Source organism: Lucilia sericata, unplaced genomic scaffold, assembly GCF_015586225.1.
Source record: "Lucilia sericata isolate MDLA Ls3-8-SP2 unplaced genomic scaffold, ASM1558622v1 Contig000259F_arrow, whole genome shotgun sequence".
In the NCBI taxonomy this organism is placed as follows: domain Eukaryota; kingdom Metazoa; phylum Arthropoda; class Insecta; order Diptera; family Calliphoridae; genus Lucilia; species Lucilia sericata.
The window spans coordinates 23,065-35,508 of NW_023994284.1; the positions used below are offsets into that span (position 1 = coordinate 23,065).

Here is a 12,444-nt window from a genome sequence, read left to right on the forward strand (position 1 = left end):
CACTAAGCGAGAATGAACATACTAATTCTAAGGCTATAGTCTGAACTTTAGACTAGGCTTTAGCCTGGACTAGGATGTTATTCGAGACTATAGTTTAGTCTGGACTATAGTCTAAACTTTGGACTATAATCTAGACTCTTGACTATAGTTTGGACTATAGTCTGCACTATAGACTAGAGATTAGACTATAGTCTGAACTGTAACTAGGCTATAGTTTGGAATATAGACTAGACTTTAGTCTGTACTATAGTCTAGTCTATAGTCTAGATTATAGCCTAGTTTACAGTCCAGACTATGTTCTATACTCCAGACTATAGTTCAGACTATAGGCTAGTCTATAGTCCAGACTACTGTAAAGTAATTACTTACTAGTCTATAGCACAGAATATAAACTAGGTTGACTAATCCTTAGTCCATAATATAGTTTATAGTCCAGAGTCTAGACTGTAGTCCAGTCTATAACTTAGTCTATAATTTAAATTATAGTCTGTCTGTTTCAATTATAGTCTGTTCCATACGAGATCAAACTTCAATAGTCAATACTATAGTCTCTGGCACAAATTATAGCCCAGAATCTAGACTCTATAGTCTAGTATATAATCCAAACTATAGTCAAGTTTATTGTCCAAAGTATAGTCTTGTCTGTAGTTCAATCTAGTCTATAGTGCAGACTATAATCCAGAGTCTAGATTATAGTCCAGAGTCTAGACTTTAGTCCAACTAAACTATACTCTCGAATAACAACCTAGTCTATAGTCCAGACTAAAGCCTAGTCTATAGTCCATACTATAGTCTAGTTACAGTTCAGACTATAGTCTAGTCTATTATCTTGTCTAGCCTGGTCTATAATCCAAACTAGTCTATAGTACAGACTATAGTCCAAACTATAGTCAAGAGTTTAGATTATAGTCCAGAGTTTAGACTATAGTACAGACTAGAAGATAGTCGCGAATAACATTTTAATCCAGGCTAAAGTCTAGTCTATAGTTCAGACCATAGCCTAGTCTATGGACTATAGTTTAGTCTATAGTCCAGAATATAGTCTAATCTATAGTCTTGACTTTAGTCTAGTCCATTATTCTGTCTAGACAATGGAGCTAACTATAGTCTATGGTTCCAATTATAGTCTAGAGTCTAGATTGCAGTCCAGGCTATAACCTAGTCTATAGTTCAAACTTTAATAGTCCAGACTATAGCACAAATTATAGCCCAGAATCTAAAATATAGTCTAGTATATAGTCCAAACTGTAGTCTAGTCCAAAGTATAGTTTGAGAAATATTTTGAAAAGGTTGCAGACAATATTTTTTGAACAAATTATACTTTTTTTATTTTTCTCGTGTTCAGTACATTAATACTTATCGTTTGAATAATGTTGTTCACTGGACATACTAATATACATTTATATACATAATTATTAAATTTAATCAATAACAGAATCGTAAATAATCTATTTATAATTATTTGTTGCTTATTTGAAATCAGTATTAAGAAATGGGGAACTACCCTACACACCCAATATTTATATTATATATTATCTAAATATCAAATAATTAGATTAGATAGTGCAGAAATTACCACTTGGTATAAAGACACTTTGTACAAAGGGGGAAGGGATCTTTCAAAAACTAACCGATGAGTTTTAGGGGAAAATCTTGGTTTATTGTTACAAAAGGTAATCGCAAACTTCTGAGAATCAGATGTTTTATTCGTCGTTAAATTAAAAAGAAATAATTATTTTAACTTAAACTACCAGCTATTTAATCTTAAATGACTTCACCCATTTTTTTGGGCGCTGGTATTTTTTTGTTGCGGTCAGCATTAATGATAAGCAAAACGAACTAAAGCACTAACCTTAATTTTACTAAAAGTGTTGTGTTATCAAGTTTTGAATTTCATATTCTTTAAAAATGTATGGGTTCAAACCCCTTTTTTAGTGTGCGATAAAATTTCATTACTAAATTTTAATTGCAAGTTAAAGTCGTATCAGTTAAGTTCGCAAAATTTGAAGTTTTCATTTTCGAAAATACAATTGAAATATTTTCTATAGAATTTTTATTTAAAAATGGGGAAATCTAAAAAATACTCAATATTACTGAATAAATCGCTTCGATTTGGTTGATCTCGCCCAACAGGAATCTTAATAGATTTGTAAGTATTTTTATGTTTTAATATTGAACTAGCCGTTAGGTAATTTGTACAAATTCGATCAGACTAGCAAGAAATCGGAACTCTTTGTCTGAGGAAAATTTTAAGATTTATCGTTCAGAGCGTATAAATAAGACGATATACATATACATCAGATTATTATACAAGTTGTAGATTATTAGACGATACTAAAGAGTAGAGACTAGATAGTAGAGGATATAGGAATAGACTGTAGAATAGTTAATATTCGTAACGATAGAAATGTCCATAGACGTCAAAACGAGACTATTGCAGTTGTAAGAGAACCTATAGATAATATCGTAGAGGAGATTCTAAGCAAGATTCTAGACTAGACAAGAGACGATACTACATGATTATATGTTTATAACTAGAATACAATTCTATATATTTCTCAGCACCTTCCCGTTACAAGTCCAGTATTGTATTCAACTGAACTATTGTGGCTCTTGTGCAGCACCTCACCACAACATGTCCAGTATCAAGCCATTTATGTCCAACAAAACTATTGTGGTTTTTCCAAGCCACTTCGTTCTAAACATTGAACAGTCCCATATATTTGTCCAGAAAGATTATAAGTAGAATCTACAACAATAGTTGGACAATGAGGAATCGGATCGGAATCACACAAGTCAACGGTAAGTTTGTAAATATATTTGTTAATGTTTAGAATACAGGTTGGGCTACATATAAACAAGAGTATATTCTAGACAATAAAATAGGCTATAGTCGGGGTTATGAACAAGAATATGCTGTGAACTATAGACTTGAATATATTTTGACTATAGACTATAAACTAGACTATAGACTGGTCTATGGAATGGACTATAGACTAGACTATAGACTAGACTAGTCTAGACTATAGACTAGACTATAGACTAGACTATAGACTATAGACTAGACTAGACTATAGACTAGACCAAAGACTAAACCATAAACTAGACTATAGACTAGACTATAGACTAGACTATAGACTAGACTATAGACTAGACTATAGACTAGACTATACTAGACTATAGACTAGACTAGACTAGACTATAGACTAGACTATAGACTAGACTATAGACTAGACTATAGACTAGACTATGACTAGACTATAGACTAGACTATAGACTAGACTATAGACTAGACTATAGACCTAGACTATAGACTAGACTATAGACTAGACTATAGACTAGACTATAGACTAGACTATAGACTAGACTATAGACTAGACTAGACTAGACTATAGACTAGACTATAGACTAGACTATAGACTAGACTATAGACTAGACTATAGACTAGACTAGACTAGACTAGACTAGACTATAGACTAGACTATAGACTAGACTATAGACTAGACTATAGACCTAGACTATAGACTAGACTATAGACTAGACTATAGACTAGACTATAGACTAGACTATAGACTAGACTATAGACTAGACTATAGACTAGACTATAGACTAGACTATAGACTAGACTATAGACTAGACTATAGACTAGACTATAGACTAGACTATAGACTAGACTATAGACTAGACTATAGACTAGACTATAGACTAGACTATAGACTAGACTATAGACTAGACTATAGCCTAGACTATAGACTAGACTATATACTAGACTATAGACTAGACTATAGACTAGACTATAGACCAGACTATAGACTAGACTATAGACTAGACTTTAGACTAGACTATAGACTAGACTATAGACTAGACTAGACTAGACTAGACTAGATTAGACTATAGACTAGACTAGACTAGACTAGACTAGACTAGACTAGACTAGACTAGACTAGACTAGACTAGACTAGACTAGACTATAGACTAGACTATGACTAGACTATAGACTAGACTATAGACTAGACTATAGACTAGACTATAGACTAGACTATAGACTAGACTATAGACTAGACTATAGACTAGACTATAGACTAGACTATAGACTAGACAAGACTATAGACTAGACAAGACTATAGACTAGACCATAGACTATACTATGGACTAGACTATAGACTAGACTATAAACTAAACTATAAACTAGACCATAAACTAGACTATAAACTAGACTATAAACTAGATTATAGACTGGGCTATAGTCTAGTCTATTGTGAAACGTGTCAAAGAGTCCACACCATAAAAGTATACATTTGCATATTTTAGTTTTCTTGATATTGCCACATTATTTGCATTTCCTCTGCGACTATTAGTTGTTGCTAATTTGGCAGACTATAGATTAGACTATAGACTAGGCTATAGACTAGACTAGACTAGACTAGGCTATAGTCTAGACTATAGTCTAGACTATAGACTAGACTATAGACTAGACTAGACTATAGACTAGACTATAGACTAGACTAGACTAGACTATAGACTAGACTATAGACTAGACTATAGACTAGACTATAGACTAGACTATAGACTACTAGACTAGACTATAGACTAGACTATAGACTAGACTATAGACTAGACTATAGCTAGACTATAGACTAGACTATAGACTAGACTATAGCTAGACTATAGACTAGACCATAGACTATACTATGGACTAGACTATAGACTAGACTATAAACTAAACTATAAACTAGACCATAAACTAGACTATAAACTAGACTATAAACTAGACTATAAACTAGATTATAGACTGGGCTATAGTCTAGTCTATTGTGAAACGTGTCAAAGAGTCCACACCATAAAAGTATACATTTGCATATTTTAGTTTTCTTGATATTGCCACATTATTTGCATTTCCTCTGCGACTATTAGTTGTTGATAATTTGGCAGACTATAGATTAGACTATAGACTAGGCTATAGACTAGACTATAGACTTTTGGTTCGATTTTCTTTGTATAAGCTTCGTATTTTTTTTGAATGTAACATAATAAATTTGTACGGGAAAATGTATATTAGAATGAAATAAATTCTAATTAGATTCTCCTGTTACAATGTATTAGATTTCAATACAGAATAGTGGAAAACAATATAGTAAAAGCAAGTAAAAATTAACTTTTATAATTAAATTACTATGGTACTGAATTGACAACATGCATTGATCATATCCTCGTTAGGTATGAACAAATATACACACATGCATATTCATCAATAATAAAAACAAAAATATCTGACCACTTTGCTCTCATTTTTTGTCTCTCAGAGTCGAAAGAAAAACAAAATGTAAACAAAAATATTACCCAGCAAACAAAAATATGTAACGTTAAAGTTAATCGTCAAATAAGAAACACGAATTGGCAAGATATAATAAACCTCTCAGATCCAAACGAAATATTTAATTCAATTCATGATAAATTTAACAATATATACAAAAACTCTAGTATAATTACAACAAAAAAGAAAAACAGAATATCTAATCCATGGATTAATGAAACATTGAAAACAAAGTGTGAAATTAGGGATAAACTTTATAAGAAATGGTCTAATAACAAAAATAATAAAAAATACGAATACGATTATAAAAAATTTAGAAATTCATTAAACAAACAACTTAAGTATGCTAAAAATCAATATTACAAATCAAAATTTGCTGAGAACAGAAATAACATACGGGTTACGTGGCAACTTATAAATGAAGTAATTGGCAAAAAAACAAATAATGTTGATGAAACATTAATAAAAAACTTTAAAAATATGAATTATAACGAAATTTGCAACAATTTTGCACAAAATTTTAAACAAAACGTTCAAAATATTTTACATGAATGTGAAATTGAAACTATAAAACATTCCCATATCGAAACTTTGAATTCTTTTTATTTACATTATACTTATAATGAGGAAATTTTTAACATAATTAATAAACTTGATGTTAAAAAAAGTGCGGGTTATGATGGAATCAGGGCAATAGACATAAAAAATAATACAGAAATTTTAACACCGGTTATAACAAAACTAATTAATGCTATTATTGAAACAACAATTGTACCAGAGACCTTAAAAATTTCATATATTCGCCCAATATATAAAAATGGGTCTAAATCAGACTTCAATAATTACAGACCAATCGCCATATTACCGGTAATTGAAAAAATTATGGAAGAAATTTTATGTAGGCGAATAACTGAATATACTAATAAGCACAACATCATCAATCAGAACCAATTTGGATTCCAAAAAGGAAAAAACATTAATAAGTTGCTTGGAAACTTTTCTCAGTTCATCAACGAAGATTTGAGCAAAAATCACCACTGTCTAACTTTATTTATTGATTTTAGCAAAGCGTTTGATACGCTTTGTCACAAGAAGTTGTTGGTAATGCTAGAGAAGATTGGCTTTGGAGGACATAGCCAGGAGCTACTTAAAAATTACCTTAATCTACGAAAATATTGCGTTAAAATCTCCGGAAATCTCAGTAATGCAACTAATGTTGAACATGGTGTCCCTCAGGGCTCTAAATTAGGCCCAATACTGTACATAATTTATTCGAACGAATTAATTAACACTCTAAAAATAGCAAACACATTCGCATACGCAGATGACACTGCCATTGTAGTTGCTCACAAAAACATAAACGACGCTACTATTATACTGCAACATCAACTGGATATAGCAATACGATGGTGCCATGATTATGGTCTAATTATAAACGCATCTAAAACTAAACTAATGCATATCAAACCTCGACATTATCTATATACCGATGTTCAAATTAGATTTCACAGTTACGAATGTCTTCACAACAATAAGCTCAGAAACTTCAATTATAGCTTTGACAGCTGCTCAACCACAATTGAAATTGTAAATACATATAGATACCTAGGAGTTATCGTTGACCAGAACTTCAAATGGAAATTCCACATAGAAGATATTCGCAAAAAACTCCGTAAAGTGGCGTATATTTTGCATAGGCTAAGCTACTGCTCAAGTAAACTTGTGCTGAGACAAGTCTACTTTTCTCTCGCCGAATCCCAAATTCGTCATGGTATTACAGCCTGGGGCAACTCTACACATTGCTCACAGCTTCAAAATATACAAAATCAACTATTAAAAATATTAAATACAAATAATAACCAACGAAATTACAACACAAACAACAACACATCAACAATATCAAACATTAACATTGCTAACGACACAAATATCCTCAATGTTAAAAATATATTCAAAACAACTTTAGCTATTGAATTCTTCAACTCGTCCAGATTCCTGCATAAAATCAACCATAATTACAGAACCAGAAGGAACGTAGAAGGAAGATATATTGTACCACAATATAGTAATGAATATGGAAAAAGTACACTTGCAGTTCTCATACCAACAATATTTAATAACATCCCTATTGCGGTACTAACAGAAGCCAACAATAGCAACAGAAGGAAGAAAATTCTTAAAACCCACTTCATCAGCCAGCAATGAATACTCCACATTTTTGAAAAACATCTTATAAATTTTATAATTTTTTACTTTATATATTAATATGGTTATGTTAACATGAATTTTTAACATTTTCGTATTATCCTTACCTGCAGACAAGCCGTACTGGCTTCGCGAGGTCTATTAATAATGAAATGTAATATTAAAAAAATTTTTTGTTCAATAAAAACTAAATTAAAAAAAAAAAAAAAAAAAAAGAGATTTATAATAATACATATATTCTTGTATAATTGTTAGTATATTTACATGTGTTTTATAAAACCTAATTTAATTATGAGAACTTTATAACTAATGGTATTAATTAATCGAAATTGTTTATCATAATGAATTGAATAAATATTTTGTATAAATCAAATATGTATTGGTAACCGTTTTAAAAAAGTTTCCCTGTGTGAACCGGCACATACTTTTTTTTCAATTTTATCAACTGATACTTACGTAACGTTAATTCCACTTTAGTGCATTTAGTGAGATTCCTTTAACGTTACAAATTTTAAGAACTCTGGCAATATTTGTATTATTATACAAAAAATTTCTTTAATAAAAACTTTTATTCATTTTAATAAAAAAAAAAAATATTTTCTTAAATATATAATTAAAAATAATAACATGTAAGTAGAAAATCATCAATTTTGGAATAATGTTATGTAAAAAATAGATTATCGGAAGTATAAAGTATATATTTATGTTAGTTGCATGATGAAAAGACATTTTTGCTAAGTTTTTTTGCGCAAATTTCAGAGATTATTTAATAATTTCTGTCTGTTATAGAAGCAAAATTAGATTCTATGAAGTTGGTTCATTATTTTATAAAAAAAAAAATACTTGAATAAATTTGTAGGTTATATACATAGAAAACTTAATAAAACTTTTCTCTAGATATATTTAAGAGGTTAGAAATCATCCGATGTAAATGACGAGTGCTGGTCAAGTTTTAGTAGGAAAGCATGTATGTACTTCTAAAAATACCGAACTTCTGAGGGCCCTTCCTTTCTTTTGTTACTATATACTTAAGACTTCTTAAAGAATTGTATATAATGACTTCTATGTATATCAGCACAATTTTGTAATATCCTTTGTAAGGCCTTGTTTAAACCTATTTTTGTTTTTTTTAAGCTCCAAAATGATATCTCATTTCTTCGAATTTGTGCATGCACTATTTATATGGACTACAGGAAAATCTAATAAAAATTCCGAAAAACAAGACGACGAGGCAAAAGAGTTTTTACAAAATGGCTGTAATTCTGTAATTGAGATTGAGGCCGAAGAAGATGATGAAACAAATTTGGAGGCCATTGCAATAAACATGAATAATAATTGTGCTGCAAAAGAATACATTTTTGAATCTCAAAAAGATGAACAACAATCGGAGAACAGCATATCCATTGTACTAAAAACACTATCAGAACTACTAGGAAAATGTTCATATCACATTGGTTTAATAATCGTTAAAATTGTAATTATCATAATAGTATATATCCAAAACAATCGAAGTGCTAAAATCAATAATTATACAACATCATCATAAACATCTTAAAATATATATGTACATACTATACGATCGTAAATCACAAAACTATAGACTTAAAAATTTTAGAAAACTAGTTTCCGAGTAAAGAAAAAAAATTTCAAAAAAATTTCAACGCATATCTCAATTGTTTTCGATTGTTCCAGAGTCATGTTAAAAAAATAATTGTTTAAAAAAATAAAACCTGTCATCTGAAGAGTTTATCCGATTAAAGAAGATTATGCCAGTTATCAGCAAAAGTGCATAAAAATGTGCTCTGCAAGTACAGGATAAGCACAGGAACTCAGAGCAAGGATTGAGATCTACCTCTAATTTCACCAGAACCTGTATTAGGATCACTTTATTACTATTCACATGATTTATTTTTATACCCTCCACCACCATCAGTGGTGATAGAGGGTATATATAAGTTTGTCGTTCCGTGTGTAACACCAAGAAATATTCATCTAAGACCCAACAAAGTATATATATTCTGGGTCCTTATGAAATTCTGAGTCGATTTAGCTATGTCCGTCTGTTCGTCTGTCCGTCTGTCTGTCTGTGTAAAACACGCTCACGTTAAAACTAAGTAAAGGAAATCAACCAAATTCACCCAAAATATTTATTATTATCCTAAGCAGTATGGTATTGAAAATCAGCAAAATCGGTTCACAACGTAAAAAGTTATGAGTAAAAATTTCAGACTACCTCGAAAAAAATTACGTTTTTTTCCTAATTCTTTTGAAGTTTTCTCAGAAACTACCAAAGATTTTGCGATGAATTTTGTCACACTTTATTTTTTTAGGGCAGTGATCAATTATGTTCAAAATCTTTACAATCGATCCAATATTTCCCATAGCCCCCATACAAAGGTATATATTCCCGGAAATTAGTTTATCGTTAATAACTCAATCAAATATATCGGTATCAACACCAAATTTTGTACATACAAATATAATATGAACAGAAATCATACTACCAACGTAGATCTCAGTCGGTCCACAATTGGTCATAGCTCCCATATAAGGTCCACTTCCGAAAATCACCTAAACGCACGTATTTCATTGATGAATAAAGCTATTGTGATAAAATTCGAGCTGGATATGTTTTGTGTACATACAAATCATTCTACCAAATTTTTTTGCGGATCGGTCCATTATTGGTCATAGCTCCCATATAAGGCCCACTTCCGAAAATCATTTAAAAGCTCATATTTCATTGTCAAATAAAGCTATTTTGATAAAATTCGACACAAATATGTTTAGTCTAAATATAAATCACTCTACGAAACTTTTTCCGGATAGGCCCATAATTGGTCATAGTTCCCATATAAGGTCGACTTCCGAAAATCACTTAAACGCATATATTTCATTGAATTATAAAGCTATCGGGGTAAAATACGACACAAATCTGTTTTGTATACACACAAATCTTTCTACAAAATTTTTTACGTATCGGTCCATTATTGGTCATAGATCCCATATAAGGCCCACTTCCGAAAATCATTTAAAAGCTCATATTTCATTGTCATATAAAGCTATCTTGATGAAATTCGACACAAATATGTTTAGTGTGAATATAAATCACTCTACGAAATTTTTTCCGGATAGGTCCATAATTGGTCATAGCTCCCATATAAAGTCCACTTCCGAAAATCACTTAAACGCATATATTTCATTGAATTATAAAGATATCGGGATAAAATTCGACTCACATATGTTATGTATACATACAAATCATTTTACTAGTTTTGTTACGGATCGGTCCATTATTGGTCATAGCTCCCATATAAGGCCCACTTCCGAAAATCATTTAAAAGCTCATATTTCAATGTCAAGTAAAGCTATCTTGATAAAATTCGACATAAATATGTTTTGCCTAAACATGAATCACTCTACGAAATTTTTTCTGGATAGGCCCATAATTGGTCATAGCTCCCATTAAGGTCCACTTTCGAAAATCACTTAAACGCATAAATTTCATTGAATTCTAAAGCTATCGGGTAAAAATTCGACTTGAATATGTTTTGTGTACGTACAAATCATTTTACAAAATTTTTTACGGATCGGTCCATTATTGGTCATAACTCCCATATAAGGCCCACTTACAAAAATCACTTAAAAGCACATATTTCATTATCAAATAAGGCCCACTTCCGAAAAACACTTACACGCATATATTTCATTGAATTCTTAAGCTATAGGAATAAAATTTGACTTGAATAAGTTTCGTGTACATAAAATCATTTTACCACTTTTTTCTCGGATCGGTCCATTATTGGTCATAGCTCCCATATAAGGTCCACTTCTGAGAATCACTTAAACGCACATATTTCATTGTCAAATAAAGTTATCTTGAGAAAATTCGACACTTATATGTTTTGTCTTTACATAAATCACTCTACGAAATTTTTTCCGGATAGGCCCTTAATTGCTCATAGCTCCTATATAAAGTCCACTTCCTAAAATCACCTAAACGCACCTATTGGAGTAAAATTATACTTGATCTTTTTCTGCATTATACGAAATTGTTTCCTGTTCGGTGCATAATTGGTCACAACTCCCATATAAGGACCATTTCTGAAAATTACTTGAACGCACATTTTATACATAGGTATACAATTTTTCCCATATAAGGGCCATTACTGAAAATTACTTAAACGCACATTTTATACACATGTAGGTATAAAATTTGACATAAATGTGTATTTTGTATATATGTATATAAATCATACGGAATTTTTTCCGGACCGGTCCAGAAGTTGTCTTAGCTCCCATATAAGGTTAACTGTTGAAAATCACTTAATACCACTTAATTCGTTATTAAATTATTATATCCGGATAAAATTCGACATAAGTAAGTTCTGTGTATAGATAAGTCATTCTAAATTTTTCTGGACCTAATCAACATTAGTTCGACAAAAATTTTGGTGACTTATCTAAAAATTAGATAGTTAAATGGGTTTCAATAAAAAGTAGCTTGCTGGTGGAGGGTATTTAAGATTCGGCATAGCCGAATATAGCACTCTAACTTGTTATAATGTAAAAACGTATTAAATATATAAATATATATAAACTATAATACCAATAACATAGAAGTGTGTCATTTTAGTGCCCTTAAACTGGACAGATGGAAATAAGAACAAAATGTGCACATGTATATAGAACTGAACTAGAACTAAATTAACACTAAACTCTAAATGAACTAGAAATGAACTCGAACGGAACTGGAACTAAACTAGAAAAACTTCCAAAGAAGCAAAAAAGAAGTAGAATTTACTTAATGGACGTACTGAAAAAGACATGAAAAGATGATTTAAACACAGGCTTGTCCTTTTTATTTAATTCCAAATTCATTACTTTTGAAGTCATTCTCAAGAAGTGATTTTAATGCTCTTTTT

General features: G+C 30.7%; 1 long non-coding RNA gene across 1 annotated transcript; it reads left to right on the forward strand.

Annotated features, from left to right (window-relative positions):
- The first annotated feature begins 1,954 nt into the window (after positions 1 to 1,954).
- Positions 1,955 to 9,100, forward strand: LOC119602863. Its single transcript, XR_005231378.1, has 3 exons — positions 1,955 to 2,149; positions 2,563 to 2,802; positions 8,654 to 9,100. It is a non-coding gene; the product is annotated as an uncharacterized LOC119602863 (long non-coding RNA).
- Positions 9,101 to 12,444: the final 3,344 nt, after the last annotated feature.